General features: G+C 40.1%; 2 pseudogenes; both read left to right on the forward strand.

Annotated features, from left to right (window-relative positions):
- Nucleotides 1-1,101: 1,101 nt before the first annotated feature.
- On the forward strand, nucleotides 1,102-3,679 carry LOC110122737 (cullin-2 pseudogene; annotated as a pseudogene).
- An 84-nt stretch (nucleotides 3,680-3,763) lies between these two features.
- LOC110122738 (ARL14 effector protein-like pseudogene) lies at nucleotides 3,764-9,722 on the forward strand (annotated as a pseudogene).
- Nucleotides 9,723-11,889: the final 2,167 nt, after the last annotated feature.

Here is an 11,889-nt window from a genome sequence, read left to right on the forward strand (position 1 = left end):
TTCTGTGGGCGTGGCAGCTTTCTGGATCCTCCCCCAGTCCAGGTATTTGTGATGAGGGACACACTACTCAGAGGCAGTCTAGAATTCACCAGAAGCATTCTTAAATTCTGGTCGCAAGAACACATCTAATTTTACTTAGGAAGATAAACAGAAGCAAGAGCTGGTGAAATTCAGCCAAACAGACTATACTATATACCAGATGTCAAAATAACCAGATCTTTGTCTAAATTCAACCGCTTCTCTTTACCCTTTCAACAACTTTTTAATGTATGGGCACTGTCTCTTATGATTTGCTCCAAATGACATCATCTCTTCTCCAGTATATAATAAAGTGAAGTCGCTCAGTTGTGTCCGACTCTTTGCAACCCCGTGGACTGTAGCCTACCAGGCTCCTCCGTCCATGGGATTCTCCAGGCAAGAGTACTGGAGTGGGTTGCCATTTCCTTCTCCAGGGGATCTTCCCGACCCAGGGATCGAACCCAGGTCTCCCGCATTGCAGGCAGACGCTTTAACCTCTGAGCCACCAGGGAAGCCCCCAGTATATAATGGTGGTAGGCTAAGAATCCTTCCTTTGAATTCTAATACTTCATTTCTGTTTCAACTCTAGGTGAAGAGGCAGCCCCACCTCTATTTAAGCAGAGGCTTCTGGCCAAATATGTGGTGCGGTTGTAGACAGTTACCAGATACACCCTCGTAGGTTCACTAATTTCAGGAGGAGTATAGTGAATTAATCAAAGGTGTTTAACTGTCATAACTGAGGATCACTCAGAGTATATCTCAAGATATCAAACTGTATGAAAGCCATCTCCCTAAAGATATTTGTTGAGGGGTATTTAGCAACAGCTGTGCGAGCAGAGGAGGGCAGGCAGAGCTGGGCTGTTACAGTCTCAGAAGAGTTACACAACCACCCTTCTCCAGGTGTGGTCCCCGGACCACCAACATTAGAATCAACTCAGGCTGTCTGTTAAAAATGCAGAGTCACATAGAGTCCGCGTCCCCACAGAGCGCTACTGCCGACCCACGCCTCTGCAAGAGACCCTCCAACACCAGCAGTAATGTCTCCAGTGAATATGAAAACCTTAACAATTTAACTAGAGATATCTATGCTTTATGTGTGGCCTATCCTGAACCCCTTGGAGAAAGACTTTATACAGAAACTAAGATTTTTTTGGAAAATCATGTTCAGCATTTGCACAAGAGAGTTCTGGAGTCTGAAGAGCAAGTGCTTGTTATGTATCATAGGTATTGGGAGGAATATAGCAAGGGTGCAGACTACATGGACTGCTTGTACAGGTATCTCAACACACAGTTTATTAAAAAGAATAAACTGACAGAAGCTGATCTTCAGTATGGTTATGGTGGTGTAGATATGAATGAACCACTTATGGAAATAGGAGAGCTAGCATTGGACATGTGGAGGAAATTGATGGTTGAACCACTTCAGACCATCCTTATCCGAATGTTGCTCCGAGAAATCAAAAATGATCGTGGTGGAGAAGACCCAAACCAGAAAGTAATCCATGGGGTTATTAACTCCTTTGTTCATGTTGAACAGTATAAGAAAAAATTCCCTTTAAATTTTATCAGGAAATCTTTGAGTCTCCCTTTCTGACTGAAACAGGAGAGTATTACAAACAAGAAGCTTCAAATTTACTACAAGAATCAAACTGCTCACAGTACATGGAGAAGGTTCTAGGTAGATTAAAAGATGAAGAAATTCGGTGTCGAAAATACTTACATCCAAGTTCATATACTAAAGTGATTCACGAATGTCAACAACGAATGGTAGCAGACCACTTACAGTTCTTACATGCAGAATGTCATAATATCATCCGGCAAGAAAAAAAAAAATGACATGGCAAATATGTATGTCTTACTCCGTGCTGTGTCCACTGGTTTACCTCATATGATTCAGGAGCTGCAAAATCATATCCACGATGAGGGCCTTAGAGCAACCAGTAATCTTACTCAGGAAAATATGCCAACACTATTTGTGGAGTCAGTTTTAGAAGTACATGGTAAATTTGTTCAACTTATCAACACTGTTTTGAATGGTGATCAGCACTTTATGAGTGCGTTGGATAAGGCCCTTACATCAGTTGTAAATTACAGAGAACCCAAGTCTGTTTGCAAAGCACCTGAATTGCTCGCTAAGTACTGTGACAACTTGCTGAAGAAATCAGCAAAGGGGATGACAGAGAATGAAGTAGAGGACAAGCTCACGAGCTTTATCACTGTCTTCAAATATATTGACGACAAAGATGTTTTTCAAAAGTTCTACGCAAGAATGTTGGCGAAGCGTTTAATTCATGGGTTATCTATGTCTATGGATTCTGAAGAAGCCATGATCAATAAATTAAAGCAAGCCTGTGGTTATGAATTTACCAGCAAGCTACATCGGATGTATACAGATATGAGTGTCAGTGCAGATCTCAACAATAAGTTCAACAATTTTATAAAAAATCAGGACACAGTAATAGATTTGGGGATTAGTTTTCAAATATATGTTCTACAGGCTGGTGCATGGCCTCTTACTCAGGCTCCTTCATCTACATTTGCAATTCCCCAGGAATTGGAAAAAAGTGTACAGATGTTTGAATTATTTTACAGCCAACATTTCAGTGGAAGGAAACTTACATGGTTACATTATCTTTGTACAGGTGAAGTTAAAATGAACTATTTGGGCAAACCATACGTAGCTATGGTTACAACATACCAAATGGCAGTTCTCCTTGCCTTCAACAACAGTGAAACCGTCAGCTATAAAGAGCTTCAAGACAGCACTCAGATGAATGAAAAGGAATTGACGAAAACAATCAAATCATTACTCGATGTGAAAATGATTAACCATGATTCAGAAAAGGAAGACATCGATGCAGAATCTTCATTTTCATTAAATATGAACTTTAGCAGTAAAAGAACAAAATTTAAAATTACTACATCAATGCAGAAAGACACACCACAGGAAATGGAGCAGACGAGAAGTGCTGTAGACGAAGACCGGAAAATGTACCTCCAGGCTGCTATAGTTCGTATCATGAAAGCGAGAAAAGTACTGCGGCATAACGCCCTTATTCAAGAGGTGATTAGCCAGTCAAGAGCTCGATTTAACCCTAGTATCAGCATGATTAAGAAGTGTATTGAAGTCCTGATAGACAAACAGTACATCGAACGCAGCCAGGCGTCCGCAGATGAGTACAGCTACGTAGCGTGACGTGGCGCTCCTCCGGCGTGGGTATGAGAAGGTCATTGCCATCAGCATCCGGTGTGTTCCTGTGGGAGAAAGCAGGCCTGTGCCTCCATAATTTGGTCATTTGGCAGCCCCTGTTTCTCTGCTGTTTACAACATCACCAGTGCCACGTCATGAGCGTCAGAGAAAATGCCTAGAGATATTTCAAGCTCATGTCATTATGACATTTCTTAAAACTTTATTAAAAAAAAGGATGAGTGAAGTATTGCTGAAATGTGGAAATCTGGCTGGGTACCATGCTTTTTCTCCCCTTCACGTTTGCAGTTGATGTGTTTTTTTTTTAATGTATCTTAAAGGACATAAGATTAAAAAAAAAAAAACCCTAAATATTGTAATATGACAGATAACCTAATAATTGTATCTACATTAAAATGACAAACATGATATTGCTGCTTGTCAAATAAAAAAATAAAGAAATAGAAAAAAAAATGCAGAGTCACAGGCAACCCTGCACACTTAATGAACTGGAATTTCTGGGTGCAGGACCCAGGAATTTCCACTTCTCTATACATCAAGGCTTTCATATAACATCAGATATAAAGGGAGGTCCCGTACATCTTTGATTCCAAGTATCAGTATGGAAAATGTGAAGTTTTTATAATGCCAAATTAATCATTCTTGCTGTTAAACGAAAAGGATCTCTTTCATTATTACTATTAGTGAGGGTTTTTTAAAAAGACTAAATTGGTTGAAACTTTCAGCCAGGGTACTCCTGAAATAAGATTTCTTTTGCCTCCTCCTCTCTTTTTATTTAACATAATTTGAACATTTGAAACTATTTTTCATTAAGACTATTTCAGTAATAACCATTTTCCTCCCCTTTTTTTTTCAAATACCAGTGGCCTACAAAACTCGTATAAACATTTTTAGATGAAAGATGAAAGTTAAGAGACACAATTATTGTGAAGGACAGGAGATTTTATTTGTGTGTAGCACAAATTTAACACATTTTCCCCCTAATGAATAGACGATAAACTGCCTTTCTGTGGTTTTTAGGTAAAAGGACTGTCTTCAGTGAAAGTAGTGTAACCACCTAAACAAGGATTATCTTTCATCTTCCACTTAGTAAGTATACTTTAATATTTTTAATCTGTGTGTGTGGGATAATAAAAAGCATCAACTGCTTCAATAAATGAATTAAGCAAAAAGGCAGTTTTGAGAGCTGAGAGAAGTATCAAAAACATCAGCCAAGAACGAGTCTTATGGACTCCTCCCTCCCTTTTCTACCTTCTTTCACCTCCTGTTATTACATGTAAGTTTAAAGGGTTTCATCTTAATGGCTTCCTGCTTCCAACAATGTGGAAAGTGAATTTGAACCATTTGGAATATTCTGAACCCTTACTGTAATCATGAACACAAAGATGCAAAAAGATGTTGAAACATGTTTTCCATATTAAGAATATCACCCAGATAGTTGAGAAAAAGTCTTCCATTAACTCGCCTTTAATCCAATTAGCAAATACATGTCATTCTAAAAGATTCTGGTACCATTGCTCAGAGGGAGAACAATCCAGAAAAAGAAACACAAAAAGGATATTTTCAGCACCATGACATTTAAGGACTAACAGAACTATGGTAAGAAAGATAATGATAAAGCTCATGCATTTAAGACTTTTATGTGGTTGGGCTAAGGGTTTTTTCACTTTATTTTATGACAGGTAAATAAACTGTTGAGTGACAAGAGAAAAATAATGTTACCTTCAAAGCGATTTCCACAGAAAAATTAGCTCCCTGTGAAAATACCAAGATCTTTCCTGACCAACAGGTTTGGAATGTCAAGGGTTCAAATGCATTCACCGAGCATTTATCTCTATTGTGAATTTCCCTAAACTGTTTGCCTCAATATATCCTCCCAACATGTTTGAGAGAGGTCACGGGTTTAAGAGGCCCTGGGGTTTAAGCTAACATTTCTGGTTCACAAACATATCTCATGTCAAAGGTTGAGTGTGCTATAGCTGAACATAAAATGGCCACATCTGTTCAGTTGCCTGGTGATTTTGCTTGCAGTATCCAGCAAATTGGGCTATTACAGTGCTCCTGCAGTAAAAGGTCTCATTGTAACCTGATTCTGGACTTGTGTGTGCAACTGTGACTGGAATAAATAGGGCACAGTTCCTAGCGTATATGATATACTCTTGATCAATATTTGTTGAATGAATGAGAAAAAAAATAGTGGCTTTAGACTGGATTATGGTTGCAAATTTGCACATGCACACACACACATTTTTTTTTTCCATTATGGGAATGAACCGGAATTCTTGAAGATGTAAAGCTTAGTTCTGGAGAAGGGAATGGCAACCCACTCCAACATTCTTGCCTGGAAAATGGACAGAGGAGCCTGAAGGGCTGTAGTTCATGGGGTTGCAAAGAGTTGGACTCAAGTGAGTGACCGAGCACCTCACTAAACTCGGGGGGGGGGGAGGTGGCGCAGAAAAAAGATATAAGTCTTAGTTCTAACTAGGGATGCTCTATTGAGACTTGATTATTATCAACCCCACCCCACCCCCACCCCCCATAGGGTTCTCTGAATCTGAACTGGAGCACCGTTCCTGGTCCTTGCAGTGAGCTGCAGGCACTCTCCAGTAGAGATTGCCAAACCTTTGCGGGCAGAAACCTGGTCTTATATCATCTTTGAAGTTCTCACTGCACCTAATATAGGGCATACCCATAGAGAAGGTACTATTATTATCCCCATTTCCAGATGAGGAAACTGAGGTGAAGCAACTGAAGTCAACTTAAGTTAAAGGCACATAGTTAGTGGTGAAGACAGTGCTCGTGTCTGATCCCTGGCAGTGTGATGCCTGAGGCTGCTCTGCCTAGGGTAATGTAGCACAAAGGTAGCTGCTACCCTTTTTTTTTAACCCCCAAAAAGTAAGGTAGGTAGTCAACCATGAAATTACAACTCAAAGAATAAGAGCAATGAAAAAACTAAGTGTTCTAGGCCTGCCAAGACATTGGAGTAACTTAGGTAGAAATTATGAAACTATTATTTCTGTCCTGGGTATTTACTCAACAAGATCCTGGCAAATAAATCCAATTGAAGAGAGAGATTTAGGGGAATCATTTGCTTTTCCCTCTCTGTAGACACTACATTGTTCAAGTGACAAGGAAGACCTAAAAGGGAACCTGTTGTGTGAAATTAGTAGTATGTATCAAACAGAGTGTGTCCAGTCCTCTGGAATTGCCTGAAACTCTCCAGTGAGATGCAAAGGGAATTTTTCTCTAGTATGGTGATCCTCTCACAGATGATGCCCCATCCTCTGTCTCTCTTACTTTTAGCCAGTTTGCTTCTTGAAGCCAGGCAGAACATCCTTAAAGAAATGGGCATCCTCTGCCTCTCTACATTAAATTATTAGTAGTTTGGGAAGCTTTGTGGAGTCTGTAGGACATGGGCCAATTAGGAGAGAAACAGAGGGACGGGGGGAGTGGTGAGGGAAGAGACATACCCAGGGAGACAGTGAGACATGGAGAGAGGTGAAATGACACTGAAAGTCCTTGAGAATGTACTGACTTTAGAAAGCCTTTTAAAGACCAATCACTAATTCAATATGATTAATTACCTTAAAGTAGCTTGTAGAGTATTTCCTGAGAAGAATGGGAGGTCACTTTAAAGGAAATAAATAAACCACAGCTAATATGCTGACGTTTTCAAGAGAAAAGGCAATTGCTAAAAATGGCCATCCAATTTCCATTACTTACTACAGTCATTAGAAACAAGGAATATGTTTATTGATCTGAAGTGGTCCAAACAATATTTTCTTTGTTCAAACCAATTTAGCTGGAGGAAAAGTCAAGAATTGCCTAGTGTGGGGGTGGTGGGAGAGAAGCAGATTCTTTACATGAAAAACTTGTTTTTCTATGCTACAGCCACTCACCTAAGAAGAATCACTGGGTCTCTATTAAAGCAAAGCAGTTGTTGCCCCTGATCACTATTGGTTTAGCTGTAGGCCCTTGAGACTCCAAGTAGGTTTGGAATGAGCAGGATCAGTATAACCTGGGCATACATTAGAAAGGTAGACTCTGGCCCCACCCCAGTCCTAACTGAATCATAATCTAGTTTTTAACAAGAAGTTTCATGATTCATATGCACATTAATGTTTGAGAAGTACTAGTCTCTACAAACATGAATGGTTATTTAAACATGTGATAGAAAAAAGAGATGGTTAAATAAAGGAGGAAAAACTATCTGATAAAAGCACCTTTGTCCAAAGATTTGTTGGTGTTGATAAACTTGCTGGTATTCACTTAACCCAGGTTTGAAGTAAAATCTTTAGAGGCCCATTCTGAAAAGACGTTTACCAGCTCCAGCGTCCTCATGGTTGAATGAGCACCCACAAATGGTTGCTGACTTTGTTTGTGTCCCCAGGTGAGCAGAAATGAGGAAACGAGCAAAAAAAAGCAGTTCCGTGCGAGAGAGACCTGCACGTCAAAGTTCTCCTGAGAGAGCCAGGGAGATGGAGGAGAAGAGAATGAAACGGGTGGACCGGCTGTTAAAACGGTTGGCATTTCAAAACCCCGGGCCCAAGATCGCCAACTTTAATCCTGAAATAAGGCAGCAAAAGAAGAAAGAGCAAATAGCAAAGGTGAAAGAGTTTTTTTCTCCAAAGCGCGCAGTCAGGAAGTATGACAGAAAAGGCAGGCTCCTCGTCAATCAGGCTGACCTGTGTGATTGCCTCGATGAAGACTGCCTGGGTTGCTTCTACCCGTGCCCCAAGTGTAACTCCACCAAGTGCGGGCCCACGTGCCGCTCCAACCGCCGCTGGGTCTACACCAGCGTGCTCGACGAGAATGGGGAGGTCATCAGCACGATGCCATTTGACATCTCCGACTAGGAGCAGCCCTCCAGGCTGATCAAGTTTCTCTTCTTTGCAGTTAAAGCAGCCTCTTTCTCCTGGGTGAATTTTAGGACTGGGGGAAAAAAGTTTGAAAAATATAGTTTAGACTAGTTAGTGTTTTCTGAAGCCATAGAACCCTGCGTAACGCGCTGTCCTTCTCTAACCTTCCTGCTGTGACGACTCAAATTCCTCCCCTGGTAACCAGCAACTCAGTTGCTACTCTGCTCTCAGATTAAAACTCCCTTTCCTCTTTGCTGGTACCTTAGGAGGTGGAGTTTTAGGATTTTTAGACTTCTGTAGCTGAGAGCTTGTCCTGACATGGAACATATAGTTTATAATAGCTAGTTAGCATTAGGATCTTACACATTATCAGTTCTAAATCAGAATTGCTATTTGGATTAAGTTGGCACTGCATACTCATAGTCTCATTTTTTATTATTACTGTTTTAACAATACTAAAATGAAATTTGTGGTTTTTTTTTCACCTTTTTTTTTTTATTAGTTGGAGGCTAATTACTTTACATCATTACAGTAGTTTTTGTTATACATTGAAATGAATTAGCCATGGATTTACATGTATTCCCCATCCCAGTCCCCCCTCCCACCTCCCTCTCCACCCGATCCCTCTGGGTCTTCCCAGTGCACCAGGCCCGAGCACTTGACTCATGTACCCAACCTGGGCTGGTTATCTGTTTCACCCTAGATAATATACATGTTTCAATGCTGTTCTCTTGAAACATCCCACCCTCGCCTTCTCCCAGAGTCCACAAGTCTGTTCTATACATCTGAGTCTCTTTTTCTGTTTTGCATATAGGGTTATTGTTACCATCTTTCTAAAGTCCATATATATGTGTTAGTATACTGTAATGGTCGGTTTTTAAAAAAAATCTTAATAGGCCCCATGTCCACATGGCCCAGCATATGAGCACAAAAGCAGAGATTCAGTTTAAGTGATATCCAAAATGCCAACTGGAAGCAGACTTCAAAGGAGAAATTTTAATCTAATTGTTACATACAAATGATTTAAAAGCATTTTTTTGGTGGCTAAGGTTACCAGCCACACAGAACTGGCCAAGGTGGTACAAAATTCCCAAGGCCTAACTTGCATTTGGTCTTGGAGGTATAGGATTTAAGGAAATTCAGCTAGAGTTTCTGCTGAGCTCAGTGAAGATACCATCTCAGAAGACTGATGTGAAACATCTGGGCCAGGTTTGGCAGCTAGTGTGCCAAACTGCTTTTAGGCAAAATCTCTATGAAAATGTTCACACCCACAGCATCATCAGGAAAGTTTCTCTTCAGTCATCTTTGATACCAAGTTTTATTCAAATGATCTGTAAGAAGAAAGTTGCTTTTCCACTTTTCCATCTTTACTGCTCAGGAACATTTAATTGCTTCTTCTGAAGCTTTGGATTCGGCACAAAGAGACTTTCCACTGAACACAGTTGTGCAGGCACTGGCTGAGGCTGCAGACGTAATGGGCTAAAAATAGACAAAAAACCCCTCTCTCTATCCCACCAAATAGCCATGTATGTTTACCCACTAGAAAATCTTCACCTGAGACCACTTTTGCCTCTGACTAACTCACCCAAAATCTCTTTGTGGCAAGTTCATTAATAAAAAGCATTTATAATTTTCCTTACTTTGATTTTTTGTGTGTGAGAATGTGTGTGTGTTTTAGACCCAAGAGAAAAAAACAACTTTTTCCCCCTTCCCTGAAGCAAATCCATGTTTTGCTCTTTGGCAAACACCAATCACGTTCCATCAGAAATCCTGATAATAGTGATATTAGGTTGGTGCAAAAGTTTTGCTTCATCCGCCATATTCACCTGACCTCTTGCCAACCGACCACCACTTCTTCAAGCATCTTGACAGCTTTTTGTGGGGGAGATGCTTCCACAACCAGCAGGAGGCAGAAAATGCTTTCCAAGAATTTAATCAAATCCTGAGGCTTTTTTAATTGAAGGATAATTGCTTTACAGAAGTTTGTTGTTTTCTGTCAAACCTCAACATGAATCAGCCATCAGTATACATATGTCCCCTCCCTCTTGAACCTCCCTCTCATCTCCCTCCCCATCCCACCTCTCTAGGTTGGTGCAGAGACCCTACCTGAGACCCCTGAGATATACAGCAAATTTGCCTTGGCTATCTATTTTGCATATGGTAATGTAAGATTCCATGTTACTCTCTCCATTCATTTCACCCTCTCCTGCCTTCTCCCCGTGTCCATAAGTCTGTTCTCTGTGTCTGTTTCTCCACTGATGCCCTGCAAATAAATTCTTGGTACCATATATATGTGTCACATATATATGTGCCAGTATATGATATTTCTCTCTTTCTGACTTTCTTCACTCTGTATAATAGGCTCTAGGTTCATCTGCCTCATTAGAACTGACTCAAATGTGTTCCTTTTTTATGGCTGAGTAATATTCCATTGTGTATATGTACCACAACTTCTTTATCCATTCATCTGTCAGTGGACATCTAGGTTGCTTCCATGTCCTAGCTATTGTAAATAGTGCTGCAGTGAACATTGGGGTACATGTGTCTTTTTCAATTTTGGTTTCCTCAGGGTATATGCCTAGGATGGGATTGCTGGGTTGTATGGTGGCTTTATTCCTAGTTTTCTAAGGACTCTCCGTACCGTCTTCCATCGTGACTGTATGAATTTACACTCCCACCAACAGTGCAAGTGTTTATCCACACCCTCTCCCGTTTGTAGACTTTTTGACGAGGGCCATTCTGACCGCTGTGAGGTGATACTTCATTGTAGTTTTTATTTGCATTTCTCTAATAATGAGCGATATTGAGCATCTTTTCATGTGTTTCTTAGCCATCTGTATGTCTTTGGAGAAATGTCTGTTTATGTCTTTTTCCCCCTTTTTGATTGGGTTGTTTTTCTGATATTGAGTTGTATGAGCTGCTTGTATATTTTGGAAATTAATCCTTTGTCAGTTGTTTCATTTGCTATTATTTTCTCCCATCCTGAGGGTTGTCTTTTCACCTTTCTTATAGTTTTCTTTGCTGTGCAAAGCTTTTAAGTTTAATCAGGTCCCACTTGTTTACTTTTGTTTTTATTTCCATTACTCTAGGAGGTGGGTCATAGAGGATCTTGCTTTGATTTATGATATGAGAGTGTTCTGCCTATGTTTTCCTCTAAGAGTTTTATAGTTTCTGGTCTTACATTTAGATCTTTAATCCATTTTGAATTTATCTTTGTGTATGGTGTTAAGAAGTGTTCTAATTTCATTCTTTTACATGTAGCTGTCCAGTTTTCCCAGCACCACTTATTGAAGAGGCTGTCTTTGCCCCATTGTATATTCTTGCCTCCTATCTTGTTCCATTGGTCTAGATTTCTGTTTTACCGAAGCACAGATTTGTATGCTACAGGAATAAACAAACTTATTTCTCACTGGCAAAAGTGTGTTGATTGTAATGGTTCCTATTTTGATTCATAAAGATGTGTTTGAGTCTAGTTATAATGATTTAAAATTCGTGGTCTGAAACTGCAATTACGTTTGCAGCAGCCTAATACTTTTTTAGTTTTTACAGGTCATCTTAGACCAAGAGTTTAAATAAAATGGGCTAATTAGTAGTTTTTCTCTTTAATACTCAAACTGGTACCTAGCTTTGCTGAATAGGTGAAGATGGGCTTGAGAAATACAAACTGAACTTTCATTCTAGTCCAAGAAAAATCTTGTGCTTCAAAGATAGGACTTCCCTTGCAGTCCAGTGGCTAAGAGTCTGTGCTTCCAGCACAGGGGATATGGGTTCAATCCCTGGTTGGGGAACTAAGATTCCACATGC

The sequence above is a fragment of the Odocoileus virginianus genome, unplaced genomic scaffold (assembly GCF_023699985.2).
Source record: "Odocoileus virginianus isolate 20LAN1187 ecotype Illinois unplaced genomic scaffold, Ovbor_1.2 Unplaced_Contig_46, whole genome shotgun sequence".
Classification (NCBI taxonomy): Eukaryota; Metazoa; Chordata; class Mammalia; order Artiodactyla; family Cervidae; genus Odocoileus; species Odocoileus virginianus.